Source organism: Triplophysa rosa, linkage group LG9 (assembly GCF_024868665.1).
Source record: "Triplophysa rosa linkage group LG9, Trosa_1v2, whole genome shotgun sequence".
Lineage (NCBI taxonomy): Eukaryota > Metazoa > Chordata > Actinopteri > Cypriniformes > Nemacheilidae > Triplophysa > Triplophysa rosa.
This window is the reverse complement of record NC_079898.1, coordinates 9,041,047-9,054,340: the sequence shown is the minus strand read 5'-3', so window position 1 is coordinate 9,054,340 and position 13,294 is coordinate 9,041,047. Positions and strand designations below refer to the sequence as shown.

General features: G+C 41.4%; 1 pseudogene; it reads right to left on the bottom strand.

Moving 5' to 3' along the window:
- Positions 1–526: 526 nt before the first annotated feature.
- Positions 527–7,331, bottom strand: LOC130559265 (uncharacterized; annotated as a pseudogene).
- Positions 7,332–13,294: the final 5,963 nt, after the last annotated feature.

Sequence of the window (13,294 nt, the reverse complement as noted above, 5' to 3'; positions counted from 1 at the left end):
GCCCGAGGACCAGTCTAGCTGAGGGTTATGCTTGAGAAGCCAGGGGTGTCCGAGGATAACTGGGAACTTTGGGGAGTGTATCAGGTGGAACTGTAGCTCTTCCTGGTGTCGCTGGATGGATAGCCTTAGCGGGGCGGAAAGATGGGTTATTTTTCCAGAACCCAAGGGCCTGCCATCCACGACAGTAATAGACAGGGGATTGGAAAGATGGTCAGAGGGGATCTTGTGTCCTTCGGCTAGAGAAAGATCAATAAAGTTTCCAGCAGCCCCTGAGTCTACTAAGGCTTTCAGTTGGAGTTTGCAACTACCCCAGGTGAGAGTGACAGGAAGGTACAGTCCTGAATTGGAGGGAGGAGGCATCTGGGTTATTCCCGTTACAGTCCCTCCTTGCCTGTACGGGACCGGGCGTTTCCCGAGAGTTCAGGGCAACCCAAACGAAAATGTCCCGGAAGGCCACAGTATAGGAAACACCGCTCCCTCATACGGCAGTCTCGTTCAGACGAGGAAAGACGGGAACCACCCAAGTTCATGGGTTCAGGAATATCTGGGGACTGTGATAATGTCTCTGGTTTACTTGGGGGGGCAATAGGAACAAACAACCGGCGGCTCAGTTTCCTCTCTCTCAAATGGTTATCCAACCGGACTGCAAGGTCAATGATGGACTCGAGAGTGGTAGACGGCTCACGTGTAACCAGCTCGTCCTGGAGCGCTTCTGAAAGACCATTTTGAAAGCACACCATGAGCGATTCGTCATTCCAGCCACTTCCTGCCGCAACGGTACGGAACTGGATGGCGTACTCTGCAGCACTTTGTCCACCCTGTTGAAGAGACAACAGTCGTTTAGATGCCTCTCGGCCACTAATGGGGTGATTGAATACCCTCCTGAATTCCTTCTCGAAGGCAGTGTAGCTTGCACAAAACGGGCTTTGGGCCTCCCAAACTTCTGTAGCCCAGGCGAGGGCCTTACCAGAGAGAAGAGTGATGAGGTAAGCGATCTTCGCTCTGTCTGAAGGGAAGGATGAGGGTTGTAACTCGAAGCTGAGGGAGCACTGCGTCAGGAATCCATGACAGGCGCTGAGTTCTCCAGTGTAGCGTTGAGGTGGAGGTAAGCGTGGTTCAGCAAAGGGGGTGGGTGCTTTAAGGTTAGGAACAGAGACAGTGGCGGACGCTGGAGAGGTGGCTTGAGGTAGAGATAACCGGTCAAAGATCTGGCGGATAGAAGTGGTGATGTCGGCCAACAGTTGTGAGTGTTTGGCATTCAAAACTTCCTGTTGGGCTAGCAGTGAGTTCTCATGTTGAGCGATCGCGGGTGGTGGGCGTCTCTGGGTCCATGAAGTATGTTTTGGTGTTTCTGTCAGCGGCGGGGCTCGAACTCGGGTCTCCGATGTATGAGACTTCTTATCTCCCACAGAGCCACAGGGGAAATGATGAACCCATCAGAGAGAGACGCACACAAGAGGACTAGGGGTGAATGATAACATTTTTAAAAAAGGTTCCAAAAAACAATCCAGAAAACAAAGGTAATCCAATCGGGATGAGAAGGTATATCCAAAAAAAAAGAAAAAACAAACGCAATCCAATCGGGATGAGTCAAACAAAAAGATCTTCAATAAGTACAACAAAAAAAATCCACAATGTCCAAGGTCTGAAAAAGAAACATATCAAAAGAAACTTGAGACTGAAGACATACCAGATAAAGCTAGTGACTGCTCGAAAGGTAGGCTACTGGACGTTAAACACCAAGCACAAGACAGAGAACAAAGGGCAACTTAAATACACTGGGGAGAAATGAGGCACAGGTGAAGACAATGACGCTAATGTGAACAACAGGTGAAACAGTGACCTCTAGTGGCAAAAAACAAGAAACAATAGTCCCAGATCCTGACAATTCCCTTTCCTTCAACAAAAAGTATTATTAACATTATTTATTATTATCAGAATAAGACGAATAAGACGTATCACATGATATACTCGCGTTGTATAACGCAAATATACAAATGGTCTTTGTTTTTTTCCCACTTAGGCCTACTTTAAAACGAATGCTTAGTTTGTGGTTCATTAATATTTAATAAAAACACAACAATAAAATATCCTATGTTAAACATACCTTTACTGTGCATTTATAATTAAAATATTATTGAAAAAACGAAATAAGATGGATAACAGATATTATAACGCAAATAAATAAAAAATCTTTGGATTTTCCCCTTGCTTTAAGCATTTTTAGTTTGTGGTTCACATTTTATGAAAACATCATTAAAGTAAAACAAAGACAAACTCACTTACATTGACGCTCAAATGATTCTTTATTAACAAACCTTGTTTTGCGCTCTTGTCTCTGTCATCCTGTCAATCATTGCGCTGTTTCAGTGTCCACACGCAATATCTTCGGTGCTCTGTTCTGCGCGCTGTTTGCAGAAGACGCAATTGCTCGCGTTATGTGAAGGACACGGACCTGACGTTCAAACTGCACAGCTCTCGTCGTCATATGGGGAAAACGCGTCCGACGATTAATGAAGAACCCGATAATGCGTGATAGTGGGAGACTTAACAGCTTTAACAACCGTCTCAGACTCTCCCGAATGTAATTATAAAGCTCCTTCACAAACATAGATTTATTTTATAAGCGCCAAAGATGTAGGCCTAGAGGTGACCTGATATTGTATTATAATATGAACTACCTCTCAGGCAACGTTAAATAACTTGTTTTTTACTTGTCAATTTACTTTTCATTTTCATGTTCTGTTCTGCACTTTGGGGAGTTTCTTTGCTCGATCCATTTGGTCATTTGACTGTCAAAGAGTGATTGATTAAATAAATTATATATTTATTGAACTCGTTTAAAATGCTAGACAAAAGTGAAACTAAAACGTTTTAGATAATGACTTTTTCGTTATATTTTATAGTTTTATGTAAAAAAACATAAATAATATTTTGGCACAATGGCGCCAATGGCGCCCCCTATGCACCGCATATACTGCATACCCCATTTTTGCGCCCCTGCAGTACTCTACTCTCAGCCAGTCTTGTCTCATTGTTCCAAGGTTACCACAGTGAGCAGGATGCAGTTCATGGCCAGACCTGATGGTAGAGCAGAGAATGGAAAGCGGCGACCTGACAAGAGCTGAGATGATAGAGCTGGATAAAGAAGGACGCGGTCACTCGACACGTCTTCACCACAAAATTTCAAATGCTGTTAGATTATTAATGATAATCTTAAATATATATAATATAATTTACCTTATTAGTAAGTTTATTTATTTTTATTTAGCCTTGTTGTGCAAGCTCTGTCGAGCTTGTGCAGAGGCAGCAGCTTTTGCCAGAAGGGAACTGGAATCCCCTGGTTGGGCCTGGGTTCTCCTGAGATTTTTTTTCTCGATTAGAGTTTTGGGTTCCTCGCCACCGTTTGCATACTGTTTTTTGCACCATTTGCCTGGCCGGGGGGCTGCTTTAGAATTTTAAAGTTTTACTTAATTAATATTGCATATAGGAATTTATAGTCTGTTATATTTGACATGTGCTTCTCTCTCCTTTATCTTAAATGTGTGATCTCACTCTGCGTGTGTGCATGTGTGTCTGTACGTTCTTGTCTGTGTACGTGTGTGTGTGTCTGCGCGTCTGTAAGTCTGCGCTTCCGTGTGTGTGTGTCTATGTCTATGTGTGTTAGTACGTGTGCATATTGTGTGTGTGGTGTGTTTTGTATGTGGGTATGTCTGTTTTCTGTGTTTTCACCTTTTTCTTGTTTTTTCAGGTACAACTTTAATTGTTTTGCTTATATTCAATATGTCTCATGTACAGCTGCTTTGTAACAATGAAAATTGTAAAAAGCGCTATATAAATAAAGTTGAGAATAAGGAATTAATAAAAAAGTAAATAAAGCTAATACCAATAAGCCATATGCAGATTTGAACAGAAGTGAAGAGTAAACACAAGACTAGGGCTGGGCGATATGATGGAATATTCCGTTACTGCGGAATAAAATGTCAACCATAAAGGCTTGTCCACACCTGGACGATAATCACGTGCGTTTATCGTCGACGTTTAAAACCATGGTCAGACTTGACTTTGAGCAAGCGAAGATCATTCGGACGGTGGTACTAAAATGGGCGAGAGCGATTCTTACATTTTTTACATTTCTGTACTGAGAGGTCACGCTGTGACGTTTTGACCTTCTATTGGTCTCACGGACTCACGTGTCGCGAATTCGCACGTCAGAGTTCACCAAACTTGAACTTTGCTACGCAGCGAAATGCTAAATATTGTTGGACGGGCTTACGTTTCTGGTCTGTCGCTTTCGCATGCGTATGAATTACATTTACATTTAGTCATTTAGCAGACAGTTTTATCCAAAGCGACTTACAGATAAGGGAAACAATGGAAGCAATTGGAACAACATAAGGACAACAAAAAGCATAAGTGCAAGAAAAAAGTCTCATATAGCCTTCCACAGTATACAGAGCTTTCTTTTTTGTTTTAGTAGAAAAGAGATAGAAGTCAGAACTGATCAGTCAAGGTGTTGACGGAAGAGATGTGTTTTCAGACGATACTTAAATATGGCTACAGAATCTGCTGATCTTGTAGCAGTGGGCAGATCCAGCGAAGGTACGTGAGAGAGATTTTTTACCTTTTTGGGATGGCACCACAAGACGTCATTCGTTTGCAGAGCTTAGGGATCTGGCGGGTACATAAGTCTGCATAAGCGAGTGAAGATAAGGGGGTGCAAAATCAGTGGTGGTCTTGTAGGCCAGGAGCAGAGTCTTGAATTTGATTCGAGCGACTATAGGGAGCCAATGTAACTTAATGAAGAGAGAAGTGACGTACGCTCTCTTCGGTTCATTGAAGACCACTCTTGCCGCTGCATTCTGGATCATTTGTAGAGGTTTGGTTGTGCAAGCTGGAAGTCCAGCCAGTAGCGCATTGCAGTAGTCCAGTCTGGACAGAACAAGAGCCTGAACTAGCACTTGCGTAGCATGCTCGGATAGGAAAGGTCTAACTTTCCTAATATTGTAGAGGATGAATCCACAGGACCGGGTGGTGCTGGCAACCTGATCTGTGAATTTAAGCTGATCGTCGATCACCACTCCCAGGTTTCTGGCAGTTCTGGAAGATTTGATGGTTGATGAGCCCAGTTGAATGGAGAAGTTGTGATGAATCTTTTTGTCGGCCAGGATTACAAGCAGTTCTTTTTTTTGCAAGGTTCAGCTGCAGGTGATGGTCGTTCATCCAGAGCAAAATGTCGGCTAGGCATGCTGAAATGCGTGCAGAAACGGCTGAAATGGCAGGTTGAGTTGTGTATCATCCGCATAGCAGTGATAGGAAAAGCCATGTTTCCGAATGACAGAGCCTAGGGATGTCATGTCTACAGAAAATAGCAACGGACCAAGCACTGAGCCCTGAGGCACCCCTGTGTCGAGATGTTGGGACTCATCTTTTTTGAGAGGATTTGAGAGGACCTCACCTCTCCAGGATACTCTAAATGACCTACCTGTGAGTTAAGACCTGAACCATTGTAGCACCACTCCAGAGACACCCATAGCCTTGAGGGTCGACAGGAGTATGTGGTCGTTAACGGTGTCATAGGTGGCAGATCGATCCAGTAGGATAAGTACAGATGAGCCCTGAGACTGGCAGGCTTCAATGACAGAGAGCAGCGCAGTCTCAGTGGAATGACCACTCTTGAAACCAGACTGGTTGCTGTCCAGGAGGTTGTTCTGGGTGAGAAAGGATGAGAGCTGGTTACACACAACACGTTTAAGAGTTTTAGCAATGAAGGGGAGGAGAGATACAGGTCTGTAGTTCTCTAACAGTGCAGGATTAAGAGTGGGTTTCTTCAGTAGTGGGGTAATACGGGCCTCTTTGAAGACTGTGGGAAATGTACCAGTGGTGAGAGACGAGTTGATAATGTGGGTCAGAGCAGGAACAACCGATGGAGAGATGGCCTGGAGGAGATGAGTGGGGATGGGATCTAGCGGGGAGGTAGTTGGGTGGTTAGAAGACATGACCTTGGAGACATCATCTTCAGATAGGAGAGAGAAAGAGGGGAACGCGCATGTGTCGGGGGTTTGGGCGTGATCAAGAGGTGGCGGCGCAGAGAACTGACTGCTGATGGTGGTCATTTTCTTTACGAAAAGAGATGCAAAATCATCAGCTGATAAGTCCGATGGAGGCTGCGGGCAAAGAAGAACAGAGAAGGTTTTAAAGAGAGTACAAGAGTAGTACTGGGTTTTTGCAGAGGAGACTTCAGCAGAGAAAGTAGAGAAGAGAGACTGATAGAGACAGAGGTCAGTAGGTTCTTTAGATTTGTGCCACTTTCTCTCAGCAGACCTAAGCATGGCGCGATGCTCACGGAGAACATCATATAACCAGGGGGCAGAAGGGGATGCACGAGATGGCCTAGATGTTAGAGGGCATAAGCTGTCTAAGCAGGAGGTTAGTGTGGAGCAAAGAGTGTCGGTGGCACTGCTAGAATCCAAGAGAGAGAGCTGTTCAGAGGGAGGGAACGTGGCAGAGACTGCAGAGGATAAGCGGGAGGGAGAGAGTGTTAGTAGGTTGCGCTGGAATGTGACCAGTGGGGAAGCATGTGTAGTGTCTGGAGAAGTTAGGTCAACATCAAGAGTGATAAGCAAATGATCCGATGTGTGCAGCGGGGTGACCTGGGAGTGATGAGTGGAGCAGTGTTAATAAGATATAGTTGATTACCAGACTTATGGGTTGCTGAAGTGGGAACTCGCTTGAGGTCAAACGACGCAGTCAGGTTGCTGAAGTTGGCAGCCTGTGGTTTTTCAAGGTGGTTGTAGAAGTCTCCAAGTACCACCAGAGGAGTACCATGCTTGGGGAAGGATGACAGAAGCGTATCCAACTCCTCCAAGAAATTCCCAAGCTGACCTGGGGGATGATAGATAACCACAACATGAGTTTTAACAGGGTGGATGATAGTAACAGCATGTGACTCGAGGGAGATGTTGTCACACGAGAGTGCAAGCTGTTTGAATTTCCAGTCATTGGGGATAAGTAGACCGGTTCCTCCACCCCTCCCTGATATGCGTGGGCTATGGGAGAAAGTGTAGTTATTTGAGAGGGCAGCCGGTGTGGCAGTGTCCTCTGATCCAGGTTTCAGTAAGTGCTTAAAGAGAAAGACCAGAATGTTTAGCATTAGCTGTGATGACATCTGCTTTGTTTAAAGCAGATTGGCAGTTTCATAAACCAATGGGAAATGTAATTGAGGTAGTTGTGGATGCTGAAAGAGTGCGCAGATTATTAGCATTGCGTGGCCTTCTACGTGATAACAGTGATTTACGAATTGTACTGACAGTAGGGATTTGAAAACACATAGTCAAAAATGGGGAAAAAGGAATAACAAATAACAAGAAGAGAATAAACAGAAGAGCAAAAAGTTAATACTGAGGTGCAATACTCAAGTGCCTTGTCAGTGTCCTTGCTCGGTGGAGTCGCGCAGGTAGAGTCGAGCGTTTAAACTCAATAAGACAAGATTAATCAATTACACTTATGCGCTTCAGTTGACTTCAGCTGCAACCTGTATGAATGGAAGTCAATGGAGGGTAAAGTCAAGTGTGACCGTGGCTTAATGCCTCATGACTAAACAAAGGGCGCCAATGTGAGTGTGCACAGCGACGCGCAAAACGGCAGGCGTAAAAGCGTCATTTAAAAAAAAACTGTGTTAAAAACTAGCCGACCAGTGAGATTGGAGCTTTTGTTCACGTGCCTGGAGCTGCTGAAGTTACAGTAAAACACAACTTGCACACATTGATGAAGAGGAAGCAAGATGAATTCTTCTTCTGTGTGCCAAGCGTGTGTCAGAAGCATTAAGTTGTGCAGCGCCACTTTACTGTACCGGGGTATTTCTGTTTTTCATTAAGCGCCATCTATGTCAGGGAGTGATTTTGCACGTTCACTGGGCTCATCTGCAATTAAAATTGTTTGAGTATGAACGCCGAAAAACTCCTCGAAAAACGCTGGCGATAAGCGCGTGCGATTATCGTCCCGGTGTGTACAAGCTTTAGGGGCTGTGTCCACCAAGGGGTTTCTGCCGGCGACGGTGTGTTTTTTTCAATTGACAAATGACGTAGAGGTCATAGTCTGAGCTTCCGATTAATATGTATCTCATGTGGATAGACAGAGGTTCAGATATTTTACTGAATTTTTAACTATGCAGGCTTTTATGTCACGTTGCTGACGCATCACGTTGATTGGAGACATTGGATGCGGATATTTAACTTTTAAAACCACGAAAAGAGGTAGGAATGGACTTATTTTGTAGAAAGCATAACCTATCGAAAAAGAATATGTAGCATTTAAAAAAAAATAACACCCCATTGTCTTCCACCCTCATTTTTGCTTCACAAAAGTGTTGTAGTGTTGTAATCCAAATAAACATTTTTTTGCTTGTATTAAAGACGCACTCTTGTGTTTTGTTATCTGAAAGAGCCATTGAATAAAACTATCAGGCAAACTGCCACATCAATAGCTGGATGTCATCCACATTCAATAGGCAAAAACTCCAAAACAAGTACTGGAAATTATGGGAAAATTCAGCAATTATTCATTTAAAATGTATGTTAAGATCATATGACAGATTTTTGGTTTCCAACTTGTAGACATTTTGTTTTGTGGACATTTTACTATTTTTTTGTTTTGTTACAAATGACTACTGATTAATCGCTTAATATCAGCACAGTTGAATTGCCCAATAGGACATTTCCCACGCCTTATGCATGACAGGGGGGATAGTCAAGAATATGAATAGAGGAAAAGAGGTTTCACTGGTTCGTCGGTTAGGCATCCTCTGTGTTTGGGGGATAGATGATTATAGAAATACATAGCATACTTACCTTTCCTTCCTATTATCAGTGAGACATCTCATGAGTTCATTATCCACATCCATTATCCTGGGTGAAAGATGCCTTTTGGTGAGGTGCTGCTGATAATGCCCTTTGTATGGTTCCCATCATGGTTTGTATGTGTTTGAAAATATGTGAAATATTAAATCAAATTAACATCTGAACATTTAATTTGTTTGATTCAGAACCTATTAAACATGTTTTTCACTAAACAGCTGATGTGGAACACAACATCATGGGGTTTCCACTCCACACTTTATACACACCCCAGCAGGTTTATTTTACCTCATGTGTCCAGAAGAGGGCGGTCTGCCTCTTTCTCTCATCCAGCCAATAACAACACTCAGAAACATACCATAGTTAAGGGCTCATGCTAAACAACAAATGCAGAGAGGAATGTGGCATAACCTTATGTTCAGTGAGCACGTGGAACAATATCATTAAAATGAGCAACCCCGACAGAAGACTCCCAACATAACAGAGGGGCTCAGGTCTGATTGAAATAGTTTGTCCCACGTTGTTATTTATGAATCATCAGGCCATGGACCGTTTGATTGACGCCTCCCACAAATTTACAGTAAATAGGCAGTCAGACAGGAAGAGTGTTAAAGCACAGACCCATTCCACATTTCTGTGTCATGTTGAAATATGTTGTGCCATGAGTGCCATGATTCACTGTGCAATCACAGAAATACAACCAGACCCCTTCTTATACAGTATCTATGGACACACTGTGACATTGGCATTGTGAATGTCGATGGGTCTTGTATGATAAATTGCCTTTGATGTTTGTTTTTTCTAAGTCGGCAAAATGACTTCGAGATCAGCATGCTCATCTCCACTAAGGAAGTGAAACAGTTCTGAAATGAGAACATGGCAACAATTTTATTTTAGGTCCTGTAAACTAATTTAGGTGTGAACTATACTTGAAATTTCTCAGTCTTTAGTGGTATTTGTACTATGTGGTATATTTGTCTGAACACAGCTAATGTCCCATCGTTTTGCATGCAGTGCTTTGTGCCTGTAAACCAAAATGAAACTTACGACACAAAACAAAACTGTAAAAGGAACAGCTGGTTTTTCTGTTCTCGTGAACTTTGGCCACAGTGAGCAAGTTTACGTGCACATACACACGGCACAAGACACATCATACCAACCTAGTAAAGTACACATACAGTTATTTCATTGTGCTTTTTACAAGAGCAGACGTTTACATTCAAGGATCTTAATGTCAGTCAGCGGAAACTTTGTCTGCAGTTGCTTTTTTCTAAACTCACTCAAACCTTTCAGGATGAGATCATAAAGAGTCACATGGCTTAAGGACAAACTAGTTGTGCCACAAAGCTTTATATTTGCTCACCTTTATAACTCTTATCTTGTTTGCTTAAGTGTACTGTATGTGCACTGAATCGCAACGAACACACAGAGAGTTAAAGTACATTAAGATATGACACAGTGTCTTTGGTAGCTGTACCTTTTGACCAAATAAGCCTTAAAAGAAGGACATAGACATTGTACAGTCATTCCAGCAGCCCCTCTTTTGCTTCCGATATATTATATTATTATTCACAGCCTTATGAGCATGACTTCTCTCCTCAGACTAAAAATGAAGAACTAAACTGAGAACTAAAACTCAAAAGTACCTCAGTCTCATGTATAAGCAAACCTTATCGTTCTTTTAGACAGGAAGAGACAGATTGTAAAGGTTATCATTACACCTAACATAAAACATACAATTTTAGTTGCATAGGCACAATCTATGGTAGCATTGGCAATGAACTAGAATTTATAATTAGAATCAGATTGAAAGAGCATCATTACACCTTCAAAAGGAAGTTAATCACAATTGCAAAGTCTTTCTTGTTTGAATGGTTATTAACACTAACATAATGAAGACTTTTATCCTCCCTTTATGAGCAGTGAAATGCATGAAATTGCATTATGTTGGATTTTTCAACTATAGCATATCAGAATAGGGAGGAATAAAAATGAACTGTGATCTGTTATCAGATTTCCCACGTTCGAGCCAGCTGTTATGTAAGGGATAATCCACAGCTAGCCATGCGTTAAAGGGTTTTAATGCACGACGTGGAGGCCATGAACCTCTGCGAAGTGCATTAAAATCCTTTAACGCATGGCTAGCTGTGGATTATCCCGCTTATACCATATATCTTTTATTGATGTTTACAGTGAAATTTTAGACCAAAAAGGTGAAAATTACTGTGATGTTTTCAGTTAAATTTCTAATGTAAACAAATTTACTGGAGCTACCTGTGCGTTAAAGGGTTTTAATGCACACCTTCCAGCCAATCAGAATCCAGTATTCAAAAAGACCATGGTATAATATGTGAACATCAAGGGTCCAAATGTAGGTTCTAACCGTTCTCATCGATCTGCGTATAAATAACACGCTGTTGCAATATCGTGTAATATGTACGCCAAAGTTCAATTGTGCATATGATACGCCAATGTTTGCGTGCACCTCGGTGGAGAGCAGCCATTTTGAAACATACATGAAGCGGAAACACTGAAATAATTAAAATAATTCCACTTGGGTAATAATAAGCACACACGCTAACATTAGTTTTAGGGTTTGGGTACTGGTTAGCAGGACAAATTGCTGTTTAATATGCAAGCACGCTACAATTGGCGTATCATATGCACGCAAAAATAGACGTATTGTATATGCACAATTGAACTTTGGTCTGCGTATTACATGATATTGCAACAGCGCGTGTTATTTATACGCTATTGATGAGAATGGGTTCGTTTGTTAGACACAAGAGACACTTGAAAAGGAACTTCAGTTGGTGCATTAGCTCTGATGAGAGTCTTTGTGCTGGATAGCAGGGCAGCGCTCCATATCTACAGTCAATGTGACATCTCAGGACAGCCAACAAAAGGCCTGTACCTCTTCTGTCCTGCTCCACAGACTCAGATAAGACAAACTTGATGCCATGTTCGAGAGATGATAAAGTATTCCTGAAACAGGTCAAAAGACAGAATGGTTCATGCCTGTGTTTGGGCACTCTCAAAACATGCATAACAAATGAACACACATTTGACAATGGTCTCTTTGCAACACAGTAAGTGAATTTTTTTTGTGTGTCAGTTGGCAACTAACTACACTGATAATGCCAAATAAATTGTTAAATGTGAATGCAAAATAAAATAATCATAAAAGAATTGTCATAAAACAACATAGACCTGTATATAGACTGTTACAGCGGTAACAACAAACACACATTATGAGGCCCAAGCATAACTTCAGGTAGACCTCTTCAAAAATAAATAACTTTTGAGTAGTTTTAATTGAATTGGATACAATTAATATACATTAAAATATTAATTGTAATATTACGTAAAATGTAAATTATTGTAAATTAAAATATTAAATGTAAATTAATTATAATATAATATAAATTAAACATAAAATATTTTTTTATATTATAACCTAACACAGACCGGAAGTCTGTCATTTTAAACCAATGGTTTGCCATGATAAGGTTTGGCCATATTTTTTTTCCTGTGTTGGTGGCCCCCCAGATTAGTTTTGGGCAAAGAGTGAAGTGGTTTTAGTCGACTTTTTATTATATTAAAAATATAAAGAATATGACAGAACAAGTGTGAGGGTATGAAAGGGAACCTTAGGAATACAGTTAGAAATGGTGTTGTGAGCAGGACGCAGTCGCAGAGGACCAGTGATGATTCAATGCAAAGGGGGAAACTAATGGAAGTCATTCTGTCTGCTAAGATCTCAGCTCCAGTGTTGCCATGGAAACATGTGAATCAGACCCAACATATCTGTTTCTATTTTAGCATTAGGGATCTTAAGTTGCTCAAGGCGTTTTTAGACCAGATAAAACCGTAGCACATTGAACAGTGAGGCTATCACACATTTGGAATCACAATTTCAGACTTAGTCTCATTTTAAAGGGATACTTCACCCAAAAATTCCTAAAATGTACTTGTTCTGATGAACACAGAGAAAGATATTTGGAAGGATGCTTATAACCACACAGATCTTCCCCCCATTGACTCCCATAGTAGGAAAATTTACTTTATCATTTTTTCTGTTCTGTTGAACACAAAATATATTTTTGAATGTAGGACAACAAACAGTTCTGGGGCACTTTTGACTACCATTGTATTTTTTCCTATTGTGGTAGTCAGTGGTGGGCAAAATCTGTCTGGTTATAAGCATTCTTCCAAATATCTTTCTCTGTGTTCATCAGAAGATTGATTTTTTTTTTGAAAATTTATACAGATTTGGAACAACTTGAAGGTGAGTAAATGATGACCGAATTTTCATTTTTGGGTGAAGTATCCCTTTAATGATTGCACCAAAACATAACACTTAGAAACTTTGCACTACATGCAATAAGATCCTTATTTCCATTTCCCATAACTCAAGCTTTTGTCTACCTCCTATTAAT